Source organism: Propithecus coquereli, unplaced genomic scaffold (genome assembly GCF_000956105.1).
Source record: "Propithecus coquereli isolate 6110/MARCELLA unplaced genomic scaffold, Pcoq_1.0 Scaffold163, whole genome shotgun sequence".
In the NCBI taxonomy this organism is placed as follows: Eukaryota; Metazoa; Chordata; class Mammalia; order Primates; family Indriidae; genus Propithecus; species Propithecus coquereli.
The window spans coordinates 3,202,293-3,202,518 of NW_012140858.1; positions in this window are offsets into that span (position 1 = coordinate 3,202,293).

Below are 226 nucleotides of genomic sequence, written 5' to 3' on the forward strand. Positions count from 1 at the left end.
GCTATTCCAGCTTTCTTACTCTCTGAAAATATGTCCCAGAGGGAGCGTGAGATGGGGAAGGTAAATTTGCTGTTCCTTTTCTTATTTATGAAAACTGTGTGTAATTTATAGATGATATAAAGGATTATTTGAGGGTAATTGTGGTTATTAATAATCTATGTCTTATTTGCTGATCTTAGAACTGAATTCCCTAACAAGATTTAGCTTTCAAAAATGTATGCTAGGC